Source organism: Gossypium raimondii, chromosome 8 (genome assembly GCF_025698545.1).
Source record: "Gossypium raimondii isolate GPD5lz chromosome 8, ASM2569854v1, whole genome shotgun sequence".
In the NCBI taxonomy this organism is placed as follows: Eukaryota; Viridiplantae; Streptophyta; class Magnoliopsida; order Malvales; family Malvaceae; genus Gossypium; species Gossypium raimondii.
The window spans coordinates 13,903,925-13,924,498 of record NC_068572.1 but is presented as its reverse complement, the minus strand read 5'-3'; the positions used below and the strand labels follow the sequence as shown (position 1 = coordinate 13,924,498).

The window sequence follows — 20,574 nt, the reverse complement described above, 5'->3', positions numbered from 1 at the left end:
CGTGTTGTGTATCAAATAATTACCCTTGTTAAGATTTAATGTTTATTATATCTTAAAAGGAATATGTGTTGCCCTTTGTGGAGTTTAAATTTTCCACTAACAATATATCAAATAAGGTTGTGTTTGCTTCATTGGAAACAACTTTGAAAAATAATTTTTGGTAAATAGATTTACTTTTAAAAAAACTGATATTTTCTAATGTTTGGGTAATGCATAAAATACTTTTCATTGTTTGACAAATTTTCCTGAAATCATTTTTTGAAACTTGTTTTAGTGGAACAATTCAACATAAATTATATATTTTACAAAATATTATAGAAACATAGACAACATAAACTTGTTTGATTTAATTTGGTGTCACAAGTTAAGTGACACCAACTTAGAGATTGAATTGACAAAAAAAAACTTAAAAGGCCATGTTGTCTTCTGTTCAAATATTAACATGTTTGAGTATTTTTATCGACTTATATAAAAATATAAAATGGCAAAACGTCCTCTTAATAATATAATTTATTTTGTAAAAGTATACTTTTAGTCATTTTCCAATGAAGATAGTATTCGGTTGACTCATGACATCGACTCAATAAATTTTTTAAATATATTAAAGATAAAACAAATAATTATATACGAATAATAATTATATCATTTAAAATGAATATATTACAATTCTAAAAAAACCTTCACTTTTTTTTTTAAAACTACCCATCTTCAAAATTTACCATTCTCTTTAAAAATAGGCTTAATATAACATTTGGTACCTAAATTTGAAACTTTTTCTAAAATTTGGTACTTTAACTTTTTGGCCTAATTCAAGACCTGAACTTGACACTTTTTCCTAATTTGGTAACTAAACTTTTTTGGTCCCAATTTAGTACCTAAACTTGACATTTTTTCCTAATTTGATACCTAACTTTTTTAGGTTCAATTTGGTACCTAAATTTATTAAAGATTACACAAATTAATATTAAATGAGAAAAAATATTTTAAACCCCAAATTAAAAGAAATTCATTATTTTCAATTAATAAAATAATTTATTAAATAAATAAAACAAAAATTAATTAAATATATAAAATACAAAAATATCATATCATCTGTCACATGTTGGTCATACATTGATTATTTTATTACTTTGTAAAAAAAAACATTGTTAGTATACTAGGTAATTTGTAAAATGTTTGACAAGTACCAAATCGAACAAAAATAAGATTATGTATCAAATTAGGAAAAAGAGTCAAGTTGAGGTACCAAATTGGACCCCTCAAAAGTTTAAGTACCAACTTAAGAAAAAATGTTAAGTTTAGGTACCGAATTAGGAAAAAGTATCAAGTTTGGGTATCAAATTAGATCCAAAAAAAGTTTAGGTACCAAATTAGAAAAAAAGATCAAGTTCGGATGCCAAATATTATGTTAAGCCTTAAAAATATTAATTTCTTAAAAAATTAATAATATATATTTAAGAAATTAACCACTATCTTGAAAATGTCAACTTATCTTAAAAGATAATAAAAATAAAATTCTTTTTATTCAAATGAAAATAATTTCTCACGTGTGTAGTGAAAAGAGTTATTTCTTAATTTTATTCTAATTTTTAAAGAAAATCATAATAATTTCTCTTTTCCAAACATATTATTCCAGCTTAAAAAATGTTCAATTGCAATTGCTTAACTTTTCTACTTTTTGACATATTATTCTCGCTTAAAAAAATAATTACCAATTACAATTGCTTAAATTTTCCACTTTTAGACAAATTATTCTTGCTCTTTTTTTTTCCAATTTTAGTTGCTAGGTTTTGAATTGAAACTCCAGGAATCACATTTTCACTTTCTTACCACTACACTATAATTATTGTTGAGGTATTTTCTCTCTGTCCCTTTTTTCTGGTGATGTTTGTCTATTTATATGATATGGGTATTGTTCACTGATATGACAGGCTAAGTAGGCTCCATGCATACAGACACGTACCCTACTCTAGGTTGAACACGTTGTACTCATGCTCATGCATATATAAAATCGTAAGGGAGTAGGCTCAGCGAGTGAGCTGCTAGCTCAATCTGCGATATCATCATGCGAGCTCAGTCAATGATCCTATCATGCGAGCTCAGTCAATGACCTCTTGGGCTTGGGCCGGTGCCGGTCCAAACCCAAATGGGTTTTCTACCAATGGTGGTAACTATCCTAAAAATTTGTCCCCCATCTGGTTAAAAGAGAGAGTCATAAAGTGACTCTGGTTGAGATAAATAAAACTTATCGAGCATGTTTTATGCTTCATCAAATGTCACGAGGTTTTCCACGTGTAGGAGAGGATACAACAGCGTGTGATTTATGCTTTTACCACTAGGTATTTGAATTGTTTAAGCCTACGGAGAAACCCTTTTAAAGGGGTTAGCAGAGCCCTAGAAAACACAGTGTTTTGATCCAAAACTTTCAAAGAAGAGTAACGGGCAAGAAGCATAGTTTCAGAGGTAATCTTTGAAAATTTTATTTCATTTTCTAGATTTTCTTTGTACTTTCATTGGTAAATCATGGTGAAAACCAGAGGCAGTAGTCGTGCTATCTCAGAGAACCCTTCTCAACAAGAGGGAGTAGAAGCTCGAGAGTATATTTGTATAACAAAACTAGATGAGATGAACCAAATTTTAGCTGTGTGAGGGATTCAAACTCCAAATTTCGCGTATGATTTCTCAATTCCCGAGGGGGCACATCGCCTGAGCGACACCAGCAACGGCAGTTTCCTGCTTCCTTTACATGTACTTTAAGCGGGGTTCCATTTACCCCTCCATCCTTTCTTTTTTCATCTCCTTGATGACTATAGGATAGCTCCCGACCAACTATCTAGCTTTTCTTAGTGGTTAGCCATGACTACTTCATTGAGGTTAGCCGACGGAACGAAGTGCCATTGTTCGTCGTGTTTTAGAGTTTATATCTACTAAAGGCTCACAATCAAGGGGCTCAATAGGTCTTTATTACTTCACTCATAGCAAGAATGTGAAATCCATTGTCTCTAATAAGTGTACCAACCTCCATCTAAATCAATGTAAATATATACGAGTTAGATACAAGATGAACGGTGGTTTTGATTTCCCCACTTAGTGGTCGCTACCAAATAATAATATATGCACAAGAAGACGAGACATAATAACAGAGGAAGGTTGGGAGCAACATTACCGGCCTCACTAGAGTGCCATTCTTGATTTAGAGGAGATATTGACTGTGAGAAATATCTTCCGGTATTGCCTATTGAGTTTGAGCCCTAATGGGTGGAGACAAGCTAATACAGATGTTGGAAAAAATAGGTTTTGGAAAATGCAGCGGAAAATAAATTTAGGGAAAACAAAGTTTTAAATTTTTTTCCAAAACTATATCTTAATTATGATATCTAAAGTAATAAACACTTAATCAAAATTGTACCTTTTCAATTCGTCTAGGATGAGCACTTTGACCGAGTAGTCTTCTCTGCTATCCTCAAGCTCACGTCTACCGAGTATGGGCTTGCTTCGAATCAGAAAATTTTTCATAAAAGTACCAATAGGGTAATTTCACAATTTCTCTAAACTTTTGGGTTAAATTGTAAATCAAAAAAAATATCTCTAGAAATTTTATGAAATAATCTCTTCTGAGAATTTTCTCTTTACAACTTTCTCTTGAATTTAAGTGTGTGTCAAATAATGACTCAAGGCTCTCTTTATATAGGGAGAGTTTAGAGAGTTCACTATGATTAACCTTAATCACTTCAATATTAAATCTTAGTAAAATAATATAATGTTCATCTAAAGGATAAACATTAAATTAAATTTAATATTAAGATAATCACTTTAATATTAAATTAATAAAATACTATTAAGATAAGTATTAAATTAAATTTAATATTAAACTATTAAAAAAATATTTTTTGGAATAGTTAACCTAAAATCAAATTCTTTGGTAGAGTCCTAGTAGGAGTGCAACTCTTCCACTGCTTAACCACCGAAGACCAACCACCGTCGGCCATCAGGATACTGCCATCGCAGCCCCCGACACCACTGTGTCTGGTGATGCAGGTGCGACACCCTTACGACATCCCGAGTTGGTTCAGCTACTGCCGGTTCGGTTTGGGTCAATGACGACCTAATCGATCTGGTCTAGCAACCAGTTGGACCGTCGGCCTAGTTTAACATACCAGGCCCGGTTCGACTAGTTTTTGGATCTTAGTCTTGATTTTGGGCTCTCAAGTCCAATTTATGATCTCAAGTCCAATTTTCAAGTTCAATTACCCATTGGGCCAATCGTCTGACTTGAAACTTAATTTCCAAAAATATCATATTAATTTTAATTAATTTGATTAATTTAATTTTACTTGATCAAAATTAATTTTTCCAAAAATCACTTAGATTTTCCAAATTAATTTTTCAAGAAAATTCTTTAATCAAATTCTCTAGTTGAACAATTATCACGGCCACCTAATTTAATTCTACATTGAATAAATCGACTGAATTAAATTATTTCCAAAGTCGTAGAATTTTCTTCTTATTCAAATACAGTCTGATCGAGCTTTTATTGAGCTAGCGGAGGTACGAATCGAACATATACAATTAGGCTCTAGTAATTGCAATTATGTCCAAAAGCATCGTTCCAATAATTCGCAATTACTTAATCATGGAGTCAGTCTACAAGAAGTATCATGGTTGAAAACTCTTTATACTCTTTACGAAAACAATTTATCCAACTGCTTTGTCCAATGACCTTGTTATGTATGTGTTACCCTCATATGATATCCTTGATTCCTTTAAGTTAAATCTATTCACTCAATACAATCCTATTTTATCTCATTATCACTATTGTGTCTTCTTAATGATTAATATAACCACTTTTAACAAATGACTGTGATAAATTGCTTGTTCGAGAACAAGCAACCAGTGACCATGTTCCATATTTATCAACCCACACAATGCCAATGAGATGATATCATTAACTCTTTAATTGAGCTATGAATTCCAATACTGCTAGTAAACCATGCCATACACAAGTCATGTACCCAACATACCAAATATGGGCTCGATCATCTTTAGAGCATAAGTGTGCACTTATATCAAAGCACATGAGTTGCATACGCATGGTCAGTGAATAACTCAGGATTTAGGTAAATCACACCATGAATGTCACAAGTGAATTAATTCACAAACGGATTTAGAATTAATTCATTTTGGGTCCAGTCCAATGTATCATTCTACCAGTGAATACATTTATGCCTCTACCCATGGAGTCAACTGCTTTGATAGCCAAGACTAGCCATCTCTCTAATTGGAATTGTAGATGACATAATAATCCTTCTCAATATTTGAATCAAATGCTCATTTCGATTCTTTTACGATATTACAGACTTATTTAGATTATCTATTGAAGTAAGTTGTCTTTCTCGTAATGTAAACGTTCTTACAAATCCACTTATCTTTAGTTTGAACTTAGACAATCAATGAGATAATATTTTCTTGTCACAATTTCGCCATGCATGCAAAATATAAAAGATAGAAATACAAAAGACATGATAGTGAAATGTGAAATTAACTTAATTTATTTATTCATCGTTCAAATAAATAGAAAATAGTTACATGTTTACTACATTATGGGAACATTTCCCAACAATAGATGCTGGGGTAGATACCATTAGCCTTGTTCTTGTATAGTTCGCATGGCTGAAAGAAGCAATAGATGATTCGGCTCTCATACTGTAGGGGAAAAAAGATGAACCTAGGAATTTTTTGTGTACTTTATGTAAACTAAAGCCTCGTTCATGGTTTTCGCAGCCTCCACCAATTATCGAATGTGATGCGAACCCCCTTATGTTAAATAATGGTGTTGACATACAAATTGTTGGTGGTGTAGGCACAACTCAAGGTACCGAAGACACTTCTGAAGAATCTACTAGCCTGTCTAGGGAAATTGACGAGTACATGGACGTGCGTGCTTATATGCAAAGTGTGAGAGGGGGTCATTTTGGCAAAAATATTGGCGAAGGTAGTAGAAAGAAACAAAAGACAAATGCGAGCACTACGAACATTATTTTAAGCAGTGAAGAGGAAGGTAGTTCTATAAGAGAACTTCACCAAAATAGGAAAAGAGATCGCAGTGAAGCATCCGACAGTGCTGTTCCTACTACCATTGCCCCCACTGTAAGCTTATCTCCAACAGTCTCTCCTGTTATTTCTTCACCACCCCTAAGGCTACGAAATAATGATACCTTTGGGGTTACTATCAATCACAGTCCTCCTAGTGGTTTACTGAAGTTTAGAACCCCTAATGGCGAAGCAGGGGTTTTATTTCCTTAGAGCGAGCAATTTTCCTTTCAACCCTACCAAAGTGAAAAAGCAATGGGATAATCTTATGCTTGAAGAAATTAGATATCTTTTCTGCCCAAATGTGTCATCCAGTGGTTCTAGGCATCCTTTTCTGTGAGAAATAACAGTCTCCTTGCAAGTGTTTCTAAGTGAAGATTGCATAGCCAGTACATGACTTGTGGAAGGTGTGGATAAGGTAGAAACGAGTAGGATAGAAAGCGAATATACCTACCAGCCTATTATGGAAGCACTAATGTGAGTATGCAAACTCTATTCTAAAATGGATGAGGAAATAAGGGGTTTCGAGAACAAAATAAAAGGCTACAAGAATGTCTTGCTATGTTCGAGCAAGAGTTTAAAAAATTAAATGGGGAGATCGCTGGTGAGCGAGCTAACAAATTAGTGTTAGAAGATAGTTTAAGGAAGAAAGAAGAAGAACACAAGACTGTGGTGGCAAACTTGGCAAAGAGTCATGAGTATGCTAAGGAGAGGTATAAAGAGGAAACTATGTAGAACTTAAATTAGTATTTTCCTGACTTAAAGGCAATTTTTTTACTACATGCTTAAGTATTCACTGGCCCCTTCGATGTACGAAGAGTCAATTTTGATGCTCTTAGCGAGTTCACCGGTGCTCAGCTAGACTTCGACATTCATTTTCCTTTTGCAGTAGCCTAGGAGGACTTTGTGTCAAAATGGAAAAACTCAAGTAAGTTTTACTTAGCTGGTGATATTGGTGAGGCAAGATCTGCTCCAAAAGATCTTTTGGGTACCAGCTCCACTTGTGGGAATAGTGATCAAGTCTTTGAGCTCGAAGGGCATGATCAAGAAGAGGATGATGTGCTAGCTGATCCTTTGGATACAGCTAGAAATTTATAATTTAGATGATTTTGTTGTGTTTTCCTTATTATCTTTCAAATTTAGAATGAAAAAATTCAATTTGATTTCTGTTCAGATGGTAGCATGCCCGATTGTGAAATTTTTTTAATTTGTCGTGCAGTTATTGAAATTATTAAGATGATTATTCCAAAAGAAAACCATCCATAACTTTGAACTTGTCACACATTAAGTGCATGTTGATGAATTGCTCAAGAATTATAATATTACATTAGTTAATCCAGCGATAGATAGGTTGCGATCTTGAATCAGCTACCCTTAGCATCGTAATCTTAAATAAGCTATCTCAAAGGTGAATAGGTTGCGATCTTAAATAACCTTTATAAAATCAATTGTGAACGTAGGTTAGTGAGCTATTTAGGAGTTGTGATTTTAAATCAGTAAACATAAAGATGGATAGGTTGCGATATTAAATTAGCTAACCTTTATAAAATTAGCTATGAACGTAGGTCATTGAGCTATTTAGGAGTTGCGATCTTAAATCAACTAACTCAAAGATGAATAGGTTGCGATCTTAAATCAACTAAACTTTATAAAATTAGTTGTGAACGTAGGTCAACGAGCTATTTAGGAGTTACGATATTAAATCAGCTAACTCAAAGATGAATAGGTTGCGATCTTAAATCAACTAACCTTTATAAAATCAACATCTATAAATAATATATCTTTATTGTAGAAAATAATTTTTTCATACGTAGTAATTTTTAAGGTGGTGAGCATTCCATGTTTGCGGTAAGATAGGACCCGCCATTTTAGCTAACTTATAGGCTCCATAACCTATTTTCTCTACCATCTTGTAAGGCCCTTCCAAACTTAGAGCCTTCTTTCCTTGTTGCGCCGCTAGAAGACTAGTTTCAATATTTTTGAGGATAAGATCACCCACCTAAAACTGTTTATTCCTAACTTTAGAATTATAGTAATGGGCCACTTGTTGGGCTTGAGCAGCAGTTCTAACTTCCATTGTTTCTCTAACTTCATCAAGGAGATAAAGACTGAGTCTCATGGCCTATTTATTAAAAACTTTATTAAAATGTAATGTTATATGTGAGCGCATACCTATTTCAGCAGGAATTACTGCCTCTGCTCCAAAGACGAGTGAGAACGCAATCTCTCCAGTTACTGTGTGAGGCGAGGTTCACAAGGCCCAAAGAATTCCTGGGAGTTCGTCTAGCCAAGCACCCTTAGCATCATTAATTTTTTTTTTCTGATCTATTAAAATTTTCTTATTCATGGCTTCTACTTGACCATTTGTTTAGGGGTCTTGATAGAGCTTTGAGCTAGAGCAATTTGTAAATCCTTACAAAATTTCTTAAATTTCCCTTGAAATTGCGTCCCACTATCCGTTATGACCAGGAGAGGGATGCCAAATCTGCACACAATAGATTTCCTAAAAAAGGATTCCATCTACTTTTCTGTAGTTGTTGCTATGGCTTTAGCTTCTATCCATTTAGTCAAATAATCTACAGCCACCACTATGAATTTCTTTTACGCTGTAGCTATTGAAAATGGGCCCAAAATATCAATTCCCCAAGTTGCAAATGGCCAACGGCTTGACATGATTTGCAAAGACTCTACTAGAGATCGCTACACTTAAGCATATCTCTGACAAAACGAAAGAAATGTGAACGATAGTGGAATGAAAGAGAATTTTCATTCTCCTTTACATACAACTTTTGAAAGAAGAAAAAGAAATAGCAAGGGGAGAACGCACGGTTTGGGGGGCTTTAAGGTCAAGCTTAAAATTGGTTAGTTCAATTTAGTCACTTTCTTGTAATTTTTACGTTTTTAGAATCCCGGTACTATGGATTAACCAACCCATGTTATAATTTTTAGTATTGTTTAAGATTGAAGATGTTACCATTGTTGATTAGTTAGAGTTTTAGGGATTAAATAGATAGATTTTTAAGTTAGAAGTGAAAAATGACTAAATTGTGGAGTTAATTGTTGATCTTGAGCAATAGGGACTAAATTGTGAGAAATGTAAAAGTTCAAGAAAAATGTATAAATAATGAAAAATTAAGGGTCCATTTATAAATAAGTTGGAATATCTATTTGAATTTGATAAATTGAATTTAATCAATATAGATCAAAATTTGACTCGAGCGGTGGAAAATCGAGGAAAAGGAAAAATTGTGGATTATTCCCTGTGAGTCAATTGTTAGCAAATACTAGTAAGTTCATAGATTAGATATATTTTTATATGTTCATGCTATATGTTGTATGAATTGATTAATTAATTTGTGATTGAATTATTAATATGGAATTGAGAATATTAACTATTTAAGGTTGAATGTAAGGTGAGTATGATTTAGTTGAAATGTGATGAATGTATATGTAAATATTTATAATTCATGCTATTTTAAATTAGATAAAATTGATATATGGTTGAATATTTAATATCAGATTGTAATGATAAATTGTTTACAATTAAGTATAAGGTGAAAGAGTATTTAATTGGAAATTAATGAATAATTGTGAAATATGAATTATATGATCTTGAAATAGATGTAATGGAATTACAATGTGTGTATGGATGTTATGGATGTGCCTTTGATTAGTTAATTTGATGAATTGAGTTAAAGTGCCCGCTTGAACATAGTAAATGATTAGGATACGATTGACATGCCAATAGGGTTATTTGTGCGCTGTACATGATATATGTGATGGTATAGAGATATTATTGAATATACTGAAATCCAACATTTGTTGCAGATTACCGAGTTATACTGGTGTGGTGGAGGGATGCATTAATACTGATTATATGATTCCTACAAGCTTTGCACTATGGTGCTCTGGTGTGTTGTAGTTAGAGCTCTTACGAGCATTCTGGTGTGGTGTAGTTACTCATGTATCTGTATCTGTTTATTATAGTTCATCGGGCTATATGATGAATATATATACATTGAATTCATGATTTATTTGGAGATGATATGTTTATATAAATATTGAAATGTTAAGTGATGAAATTGAATAATTAATTATAGTGTGTTTAAAAGTGGTTTGAAATGATATTAAAATGACTCGAAAGTTTATAGTTTTATGTATGAAACGTTTACCTAATAAATGCAGATTGGTGACAAAGTTGTGTGTATAAAAGAAATGGAATATGAATACGAATTGACATGAGCAATTGGTTATCGATTTATATGTTAAATCTTTCCTAATTGAATGATTGAGAGATTATGCAAATAATATGTGAAACACTCACCTTATTGTTGTAAATGTCTTGACAGAAATACATATGAAATTAGTTATATTTTTTTACTTCATTGTAAACTGAGGTAAAAATTTGTTTAAGTAATTATGAACTTACTAAGCTATATAAGCTTACTTTGTTATATTACTATTTTTTGTAATTTTCGTTTTGTGGAACTGGTCGGACGGATCAACTTCAAGGCTCACACTATCAACCTTCTATTTCGGTATCTTTGACTTGGTTATTTCAGTTTGTGGCATGTATATAGGGTTTTGAAGTTGTCAACTTTAAAGTTTTCAAATTTAAAGTTTTAGTTAAATATGTAAGCGAAGTGAATGTTGGTATATAATGTAAGCTTGTGTTTCATGTTGATATTGTGTTGAATGTAGAGTAAATAGTAGAATTATCATGTTAATTGTAAACTGAAAAATATATAGGATTTTTCCTATTTAATTCATCACCTTTTACTTCAATTTGTTGTTAAAACCAAGTAATTGTTTAATAAATTAGTGAAATATGCGAAAATATGAAAATAGGACATGAAAATTATTAAAATGTGATTTTATGCTTTATTATATAGTTTTCATGCATAAAATGGCTTATTTTATATTAGTTTGAGCATATTATATTTTTAAGCTATAAAGTGGGCCATGCATGATTAAATTAAATAATAAAATCTAAAGTTATATTTAATAATTCATTTTAAATATCTCATTAATAAATTGGGTTTTAATTAATTAAGTAAATTAATTAATAGAAGTGGTTAAAATTATATTATTTGGTCCTCTAAACTATCTACTATTTTTGGACAGGTCTGAAAGTTTTCTTCTAATTGCAAAACCGTCCAAATTGGGGACCAAGTCAACCCAATTTTCGGTTGCACCTGGCTGATCATAAATAAATTTTTGGTTTAATTACACAAGGACCTTGAAGAGTTAAAGAAATCAGATCTTTTCCCAGAAATTTGCTGGTGATCGAGTCTTAGTCTTGAGTTGTGGTGGCACTGAAATTGACCAGGAATAAAACAGAATCAGTCACATTTCCTCAATTCATGGCCGACCATCCTTGGAAGAATTTTCAAAAGATGGACACTCCTATTTTTAGCAAACTAGCTCCCTTGCCTCACCTATAAATAAGAGCTCATTTCTCACTTTTTCAAGCATCCCTCACTCATTCATCATTCTCTCCTCTCTCAAATATCTTAGTTATCTTTCCCCCTCACGCCTATCATCATCCTTGCATAAGGATTTTTAGCAAAATTAGCCTCTTAGAGAACCCTTGGTCGGCCACCTTGGAGAACCATCAGCAAAGGAGCAAAGCAAAGAAGTGAGGGAGTCTCGTCAGTTAGAGTCTTGGGTGACAGCCACTTTGAATTGGGTTTAATATTTCTTTTCCTTAATTTAATCTAAAGATGTTTGCTATGTGTTCTTTGTTCTTGTTTACAACAATGTTAGCTTAATTTTATTTAAGCTAGGATGATTGCTTTGATTAAATAATATTTATTTGATTCATGCTTATAATGTTTGTGCCTCAATCGATCATGTTTTCAATTAAAATCAAGTCTGTATTTCATTCATACGTGATTGGAATGCACCTGAATTAGCTGAGCGATCCTGACCAGACGATGGCTAATGGACATATAATTGAAATGTGCATGCTTAATTTAGATCCTGACCCGATTAAATTGTAGGTTGCATAGCAACTCTGACCAAGCTCTATTATCTGCATAGTTTTTAGATTTGTGTGATTAAATTGTTTCAAACCTGACATGTCCCTATTACTTCACACGAATACTAAGAAACCCTTAGTAAATAAGGATCAGTAAAATGCATATTTACTAAGTAAAGGATTTCGAAAGGACCTAATGTGGTTTCCAAACTCATAAAAGATCGAGTTGCCATGGAATGTTTTTCCAAATGTTATTAAGCATGTTGATAATAAATTGAGTTTACTTAAAGTAATTGTCCTAGTTTCTTTATGTTATAATTGCTGCGAATTGTGTTTAATTTTACTAAAATCTATTTCATTTAGTTTGCATACTTAGGATAATTTGCATTAGGGGTCATTGCATTTAGTTTAATATATTTGAATCACCCATTCTTAATTATATTGTGTTTTTATTTGCCAAATTGTTAATATAATTTTACAAATTAAGTGACTTAGCACAAATACAATGCCTATGAAGACGATAACTCGATACTTACTTATTACTTGATAACGACTGTGTACACTTGCACAAACCTAAGCATTACAAGTTTTTGGCGTCGTTGCCATGAATTGTCAACTGTTGCCATAGTCATTTTTCTTCGTGAAATTATTTATTTTCAATTTGATTTATTTCTAACATTACTAACTTATTCTTTTCAATTTTTGTGATTTTCTTTTCAAGTGTTCATGAGCATAGATCGAATTATCAATTTACTCCCTGTAGACCCTAAAATTGAGCAAACTTTCAGACAAAAAAGACGTGAACGAACAACTCAAAGACAAGTCGAGATGGACCTTGGAAATCAGAATCAAGGCCAAGGTAATTAAGCCAATTATGTCTAAAATCATATCCTCATTTCCGATGATAGGGATTGATGCATCAGACAATATGCTGTGCCACTTTTTAGTGAGTTAAACCCAGGAATTAGAGGGCCAGATATTGAGGCACCCCAGTTTGAATTGAAACCAGTAATGTTTCAAGTGTTACAAATGGTGGGCCAATTTAGTGGTATGCCCACAGAAGATCCACATCTCCACCTTCGATTGTTTATGGAGGTGAGTGATTCATTCAAGATAGCCAGTGTGACTGAAGATGCACTAAGGTTGAAGTTGTTTCTATACTCATTTCGAGATCAAGCATGAGCATGGCTCAATTCATTGCCACCAAGTTCCGTATCTACATGGCAAGAATTAGCAGAGAGATTTTTGGTTAAGTATTTCCCACCTAGCAAAAACGCTAAGTTGAGGAACGAGATCCCAACTTTCCAACAATTGGATGACGAGTATTTGTATAAGGCTTGGGAGCAATTCAAGGAGTTACTTCGTAAGTGTCTTCATCATGGGATTCCTCATTGTATCTAGTTGGAGACATTCTATAATGGTCTCAATGCACATATAAGATTGATGGTGGATACTTCCGTGAATGGTGTAATTTTGTCTAAGTCTTATAACGAGGCTTATGAGATCATCGAGAGGATTGTGAGTAATAACTATTAATGGCCTAAAAATTGAACAGCTTCAGGAAAACGTGTAGCCAGAGTTCATGAAGTTGACTTTCTCACTTCGTTATCAGCTTAGGTATCGTCTATTTCCTCTATGTTAAAACAGTTAACCGCTAATAGTACTAATAATTTTGCAACTCAGCCACTAAGTCCGTTTGAAATAGTTTCCTGTGTGTACTATATGAAAGGTCATTCTTTTGAGAATTGTCCATCGAATCCCGAGTCAGTGTACTATAAGGAGAACCAATATCAAAATAGGGGTGGATAAGGACCCCAGTCCAGCTTCTACAATCCTTCATGGTGTACTCATCCTAACTTTTCCTGGAGAAACCAAGGAAGTGGACCGAACAACAACTTATTGCAACAAAGACCCAACCAATCTCAAGGGTTTAATCAGCAAGATCCAAAACCACCTCAAGCTGAGGCATCAAATAGTTTGGAGAACTTGTTGAAAGCGTACATGGCAAAGAATGACGCTTTGATCCAAAGCCAAATAGCAACACTGAAAAATTTGGAAAACCAAATGGGTCAGTTAGCTACGGAGCTACATAATAGATCACAAGGAACCTTGTCGAGCGATACTGAGAATCTAAGAAATTTGGGTAAAGAACATATCAAGGCAGTGGCATTGTGAAGTGGTAAAATTCTAGAACCCCGATTGATTGATGTCGAAGATAAACCCGTTGAGAAGAATCAACCAGCTGTTGAAGTTCCTACACCAAAGGAATCAGAATCTACAAAGTTTGACAAGGTGAACTTGACTTAGTGAATTTAGATATTTTAACATATTCTTTGGATGCAGATTTACCTACTCAGAAAATTTGTTCGGTTCAACTGGAAGTTCCATCACCTCCATATCTGCAAAGATTGCAGCAAAACAAGCAGAAATAGGAGGTGTAATTCAAGAAGTTTTTGGATGTTCTGAAGCAGTTACAGATCAATATTCCGTTGCTAGAGGCTTTAGAACAAAAGCTGAATTATGTGAAGTTTATGAAGGATATACTGTCTAGGAAGAAACGACTAAGTGAGTATGAGACTATTGCCTTGACAAAGGAGTACAGTGCGTTCCTGTAGAACAAATTGCCACCGAAATTGAAAGACCCAGGAAGCTTTACTATACCCTGTAACATTGGTGAATCTTACTGTGGTAAAGCTTTGTGTTACTTAGGAGCGAGTATCAACTTGTTGCCTAAGTCTGTTTTCAAGATGTTAGGTATAGGTGAAGTGAGATCTATAACTGTGACGATTTAGCTAGCGGATCGATCTTTAGCATATCCCGAAGGAAAGATCAAGGATATTTTGGTAAGAGTCGATAAATTTATTTTTCCTACTGATTTCATTGTCTTAGATTTTAAAGTAGACAAAGAAGTGCCGGTCATTCTTGGTAGACCTTTTTTAGCCACAGGAAGAACGTTAATTGATGTGCAGAAAGGAGAACTCACAATACGAGTTCAAAACGATCAGGTAACCCAAGTTATGGAAGAGATAGAAATCTTGGTTTCTATGGAAAGCAATTTTAAAGAAGATTCATTGGAGAAAGCCGTAGATCTTGACTCTTTGGAGGATGAAGAAGGTGAAGAAAACATGGCTTTGATGGAAGCCAATCCGAGGAATTTTATTCTGTCCACATGGTTTGAACCGTTGGAGTTGGAAGTCAGAGAATTTGTGCAACCCAAATTGTCAATTGAAGAACCACCTAAACTCGAACTAAAGGTACTTCCTTCCCATTTGAAATACGTTTATTTAGGTGATTGTTCTACTTTGCCTGTGATTATTTCAGCTAAACTGACGAAAGATCAAGAAGAGCAACTAATTGTTGTTCTAAAGAAATTTAAGAAAGCAATTGGTTGGACCATAGCTGATATTCGAGGTATAAGCCTTTCTTTTTGCTTTCTTAAATTCGAGCTCTTCATTTTAGAAGAAGGTGAAAGAGCTCGAATTTATGGGCAAAGGAGGCTCAATCCTATTATGAAAGAAGTTGTGAGAAAGGAAGTGATCAAATGGTTAGATGCAAGAATCATCTATCCTATTTCAAATAGTTCGTGGGTAAGTCCAGTGCAGTGTGTGCCGAAGAAAGGTGGAATCACGATTTTTGAAAATGAGAATAACGAGTTAATTCCAACGAGAACTGTTACCGATTGGAGAATCTGTATTGATTATAGAAAGCTGAACAAAGCCATTCGGAAGGACCATTTTCCGTTGCCTTTTACGGACCAAATGTTAGATTGACTGGCAGGTAATGAATTCTATTGTTTTTTAAATGGCTATTCAGGATATAACCAAATAGTTGTAGCCCCGGAGGACCAACATAAAACAATCTTTAATTGTACATATGGTACGTTTGCTTTTAGGCGAATGGATATGGTCAAAAATATTGCAATGGATGATTTTTCTATTTTTGGTAACACTTATGATATCTGTTTGAGTAATTTGGCTAAGGTACTAAAGAGATGCGAAGAGATGAATCTTGTCCTTAATTGGGAAAAATGTCATTTTATGGTCAAGGAAGGGATTGTCTTAGGTCATAAGATCTCAAAGAAAGGAATTGAAGTCAATAAAGTAAAGGTGGACGTAATTGAATGATTGTCGGCCCCAATTAATGTGAAAAGAGTCAGAAGTTTCTTAGTCCATGTCGGTTTTTTCTGAAGGTTTATCAAGGATTTCTCAAAAATTTCTAAGCCGTTGTGTTTGTTGTTAGAGAAGGATACAGTATTTGATTTCAAAAAATTATGTTTAGAAGCTTTTAAAGAGCTAAAAAACGGTTAATCTCAGCCCCAATAATCATTACACCCAATTGGAGCACACCTTTTGAGTTGATGTGCGATGCAAGTGATTATGCAGTTGGAGCTGTGATGGGTCAAAGAAAAAATAAAGTGTTCCACCCCATTTACTATGCAAGTAGAACCTTGACGGGAGCCCAACTTAACTATACGTTAACTGAAAAGGAACTATTTGCTATAGTTTTTTCTTTTGACAAATTCCGCTCATATCTTATAGGTACCAAAGTTACAGTATTTACAGACCATGCGGCCATTAAATACTTGCTCCCGAAGAAATATGCAAAACCAAGGCTAATTCGTTGGATACTTTTACTCCAAGAATTTGACATTAAGATCCAAGACAGAAAAGGTGTCGAAAATCAAATAGTTGATCATCTGTCGAGGTTGGAGCAAGATGAGGTAACTCAGTCATGTGTGCCTATCAACGAGAATTTCCCAGATGAACACTTATTTAAGGTAAATCGAATTCATGAAATACCCTAGTTTGGTGATTTTGCCAATTATCTTGCATGTGGAATAATTCCTTGAGAAATGACATACCAGCAAAGGAAGAAATTCCTTCATGACAGTCGGTATTATTTTTGGGAGGATCCGTTTTTGTTTAAACAGTGTGCAGATAATATAATCCAAAAGTGTATAGCTAAAAGCGAGATTGCTGAGATCTTGTATCACTCCCATTCATCTCCAAGTGGGGGACACTTTGGTTGTTGACGTACTGCAGCAAAGATTTTTCAAGCAGGTTTCTTTTGGCCTACACTATTTAAAGATACTTACGCTTATGTGAAGAACTGTGATAAATGCCAAAGGACTGGAAATATATCAAGGAGGAATGTGATGCCCTTGACAAACATTTTGGAGATTGAATTGTTCAACATATGGGGCATTGATTTCTTAAGCCCGTTTCCTTCTTCGTATGGGAACAAATACATCTTAGTTGCTGTGAACTATGTATCCAAATAGGTTGAAGCTGAAGCATACCCTACAAATGATGCTAAGGTAGTCATGCGATTTCCACATAAGTATGTGTTTACACGATTTGGGACACCAAGAGCTATTATTAGTGATGAAGGTTCTCACTTTGTGAACAAATGGCTTAAGTGGTTTCTTGATAAATATGATGTAAAGCACAAGATTGCTACTGCCTATCACCCCTAGTCTAATGGGCAAGTTGAAAGAGTGGATCGCAAAATCAAAGGTATCCTTGAAAAGGTAGTACGCCCTAGTAGAAAAGATTGGTCTCAAAGGCTTGATGATGCATTATGGGCCTATCGAACAACATTTAAGACTCCGTTAGGAATGACTCCTTATTGGTTAGTCTTTGGAAAGACATGTCATTTGCCATTAGAGTTGGAGAATAAAGCTCACTGGGCTTTGAAGCAGTTGAACTTTGATCTTAAGCAAGTCGGTGAGAGAAGGATGTTACAACTTGATGAGTTGGAAGAGTTGAGGTTGTTTTCCTATGACAATGCCAAAATGTGTAAAGAAAGATCAAAGAGATGGCATGATAGTCATATACAACCTCATGAGTTTAAAGTAGGTCAGAAGGTTTTGTTGTTTAATTCAAGGTTGAAGTTATTTCCTGGGAAGCTTAAATCCCGATGGAAAGGACCCTATACCATCTACCAAGTTTATTCTTATGGAGCTATTGAATTATACGACAATTACGGAGGTACGTTTAAAGTTAATGGTCAACATCTCAAACACTACTGGGATGGTGAAGTTGAGCGAATTGAATCCTCGCTCAAATTAGCAGACCTTTAATTTTTCATGAACTCATTTTGTAAATAAATAAATAATTAGAACTTATTTTCTTAACTTATTACATTTAATTAATTCTGTCTAAGGAGATTGGAACTTAAGTAGGACCGCTGTGACCCTTCCAACCTTTCTTGGGAATTAATTTAATGTAATTTGTTAAGAAGAAATTTTCTAATTAAGACTTACATTTTTTTAATTTCATTTGTTCTGTTTAAATTTTAAATTTTTATGTTAATGAAGAGGGCCAAATTTGGCCCAAGTAGTAATCAGTTTTTTTAGTAAGATACAGTCTGAGTTTGAGGCCCAAGACAACAAAAAAGAGGGAAAAATCCATGCCTTGCCGTAACACCTATTGCTTGCCACCCAAGTAACCCTAATGTAGCTAAATTTTTGCTATATGTTGCCCTAATTTTTCCCTATATAAAATCCTTTCTATTCTACTAATTTTCATATCCCTTAAAGTAATTTACTTACACCCTAAAAATTCCTAAATCTTTCTTTTGTGCCGTCAACCTTAAATCCCGGAAGAAATCCTAGTTCTCTTCCCTTTTTTCCAAAATTCCCTTTTGTTATCACAAGATTTTTGCCGTAGCAAGTTCTACCCACTTTGCTGATTTGCCAAATTTTCGGGAAAAGATACCATGTCTCGCAAAAGAACTAGATCTTCAAAGACTACTCCTTAAAACCCGATTTTGATTGATGAAGGAGTGAAAGAGAGATTTGATTCAATCTTCAAGCATCAACCTATGATGCCGAAAAAAGGTTTTGACTTGATGAGTAATGATTTGATGGTTGTTCCTATACCGATTAGAAAGAAAATCAATGATCTCAAGTGGGAACGATTTTGTGATGCTCGTTCACTTCCTGATGATGAACTAGTTCGAGAATTCTATGCTAGTTTGACTAAGCAAGATGCTACTGAAGTCATCGTTCGAAAGAAAAGGTACCTCTTACTTATAAGTCCATCAATGATTTGTTTAATTTACCTGATGTTGAAGAAGATGAGTACTACCCTATGATGAAAAATATAAATTGGGATTTTCTTCAACAAGTGCTTGATGTTGTGAAAATCTGAGATTCCAATGGATTATAAGAAAGTGTGAAAGCCATTCTTGTTAAAGAGAATACTTAAAACTAGTAGCAAATGTATGGTTTTATTTCATTTGCTATAGTTTTATGCCTATCTCACATAGTTCCACCATCTCGATGGAACGGATGCTTTTGTTATATGCAAATTTGACAGAAAATTCTATTAATGTTGGGAAAATTATCCTCAAGGAGATTCATGATTGTGCTAAAAAGAAGGCAGGAAGTGCTTATTTCCCATCATTAATCACTTCATTTTGCATAAACGCCTTTGTTAAAGCACAAGAAAATTTGAAGGGACAATATGTTCAGGGATGCGTTACAAATTATGATCTTGAAAGATTAGTAGAGAGGGTGCATGAGATGAATCAAGGCGAGCAAGAAGAGCCAACTGAGCCAGATACAGAGGAGTTAACAGATGAAACTGAAACTGAAGCTAATTCAGTCACAAACACTGATGAGGAAGAATCTGATAAGGAACCAAACATTCCTGAACCAAGGGTTGAGCTAGAAGAACCATTCAAGCTAGGTGTTGAACCTGAATATACAACTCCGATGCCGACTTCTGCAAGTACTTCAAGGAAATCGTAGTTGTCAATTTTGATGGATATGTGCAAGTTCATGCACAATCAACAACAAACTTACTGGAAATATGCAAAAATTAGATATGACTCAATTTGAAATACTTTTAAGAATATCTCTAATACTTTTTTTCTTGAGTTTCCAGATTCTATCTTTGAGACATAGACGGAAGATACTGAAGATGCAAACTAACAAAGGGAATGAGTTAGAAAAATAAAAGGGGGGATTCTTGTCTTGTTATTTATTTAATTGTTTTTAGGTCTTTAGGAATTTATTTATTTAGTAATTAGGATTTAATTTTTGCAAATTAAAACATAGCAAGCATGAATAAATACTTCTTTAGAAAGAAAAAGACTAAGTGATGTGGCAATGGGAATGAGCATGTCTAGGATTGGGTTATGAGGAAAGACTTGGTATTTAAGTAGTCTTTTGACTCACCTCTCTCTCTTTACAACCCTACCTAGTGTTTAGTTTTCGTTCATTACTTTGTTCTTGCAATGAGAACATTGCTTCTTTTTAAAGGGGGTAGGGCAAATTGCTCAAATTTTTAAAATTTTCAAGTATGTTTCAAAATCATTTCTTTTATAAGTATGTTTTAATAAATGAATTTTTAGAGAAATTCTTTTTAATAAGATAGCTTGTATGCAAGCATGAATGATGATTTTATCTGGGTGATTGTATGTTATCATGAAGAATGGAATGTTTTTATGATCTTAGTCTTAGGCAATGTTTGCCATGAAAACTTAGTTTCTCTTGA

General features: G+C 33.8%; 1 non-coding gene across 1 annotated transcript; it reads right to left on the bottom strand.

The window, feature by feature from the left end:
* Positions 1-13,348: 13,348 nt before the first annotated feature.
* LOC128032194 (small nucleolar RNA R71) lies at positions 13,349-13,455 on the bottom strand. The gene has a single exon (XR_008188322.1). It is a non-coding gene; the product is annotated as a small nucleolar RNA R71 (small nucleolar RNA).
* Positions 13,456-20,574: the final 7,119 nt, after the last annotated feature.